Source organism: Chrysochloris asiatica, unplaced genomic scaffold (assembly GCF_000296735.1).
Source record: "Chrysochloris asiatica unplaced genomic scaffold, ChrAsi1.0 scaffold00023, whole genome shotgun sequence".
NCBI classification, from domain to species: Eukaryota; Metazoa; Chordata; class Mammalia; order Afrosoricida; family Chrysochloridae; genus Chrysochloris; species Chrysochloris asiatica.
Window position 1 is genome coordinate 18028663 of NW_006408541.1, and position 1725 is coordinate 18030387.

Sequence of the window (1725 nt, forward strand, 5' to 3'; positions counted from 1 at the left end):
TGACTATTCAGAACAAACCATGCAGGCGAGAAGGCAATGGGGAGACATACACAAAACTCTGCAAGAAAAAAACCTGTCAACCAAGAATCGTCTATCCAGCAAAACTATCAATCAAATATGATAGTTCGATCAAAACATTCCAGGATAAATAGTTTAACTTGTGTCAAGAGGGTCTAAGACATCCTAGTTCACTCACTATTGTTAAACAAGACTTTCCCTCTCTTCATCTCTAAGTTTCTCCCTCTTTAAAATGGGTTGGCTGAACTGATTACTCTTTCTGAAAATTCTGTTTAGAAAACAGAATTTTAAAATGTGGCTCCTGCAGACCTAGTGAATCACAATAAATAGTGTTGGAGCCCAGGAATCTTAATTTTGAATATGTGAATGTTTTTAAAGTTTCAGACCATGTGGATGGGTCGAGATTTCAGGGACAACGAAGCAGTGGAAAAATAAGTGGTTCCTGCTTCTATTGTAGAAGAGGGTTAGAAGGAAATATTAGAATCATTGAAGGGGCTTGCGATCCAGGGCAGGGTGATGCTCAAGGGCTCTAAAACATGGCCAGCTTGAAGTCTGACAGAATGTCTGTTCAGCAAACTTGTCTTCAATGCAGCATTTATATATGTACTTGCCTCCACCCCTCTACAGGAGTTAGTCTGTTCTCTTGTAAAGCTTATCCCAGTGCTGTGAATCTTTGTGATCCAGACCAACGTACCAAAAAGTCATCATTGTTGTTAAGTGCTGTCGGATCAGTTCTAACCCATGATGACCTTGTATAGGGTTCCCAAGGAGCAACTGGTGAGTTTGAACAGCTGGCTTTGTTAGCAGTTCGGTGCTTCTCTTACATTGCCACAACAGGGCAAGTCATCATTGTTGTTAACTGTGAAGTAGTCGATTCTGACTCATAGTGATCCTACCTAGGGTTTCTAAGAAGCTGCTGGTAGGTTTGACTGCCGATCTTATGGTTTAGCAGTCCAGTGCTTATCCTACAACACCACCCTAGGACTCCCAGTCATCATTTGTTGGTGTTAGGTGCTGTCAAGTTGGTTCTGACTCATAGCAACACTATGCACAAAACACTGCCAAGAACGAAACACTGCCAAGTCCTGCACCTTCTTCACAAATGTTGTTACACATAAGCCCACTGCTGCTGCCACTGTACCAGCCCATCTCATTGGGGAAGGGGGTCTTCCTCTTTTTCCTTGACCCTCCAATTTACAAAGCATAATGTCTTTCTCTAGGGACTGGTCCCTCCTGATGGTATGTCTGAAGTCTGAGAGACGAAATCTCACCATCCTGGCTTCTAAGGAATAGTTTCGTTGTTACTTCTTCCAACACAGATTGATTTGCTCTTCTGGCAGTCAATGGTATTTTCAATATTCTTCTCCAACACCATAACTCAAATGCATCAATTCATCTGTAGTCTTCCCTATTCAATGTCCAACTTTCACATGCATATGAGGTTATTGAAAACAACTTGGTTTTGAGTCAGGCGATCTTTAGTCCTCAAACTAAAATTTTTGCTCTTCAACACTTTAAAGAAGTCTTGTACAGCTGATTTTCCTAATGCAATATATTGTTTGATTTCTAAACTGCTCCTTCCAAGAATGTTGATAGTATACCCAAGCAAAAGTCTTTGACAACTTAAATCTTTTCTCCATTTATCATAATGCTATTTATTGGTCCACTTGTGAGGACTTTTGTATTCTTTACATTGGGGTGCAATCC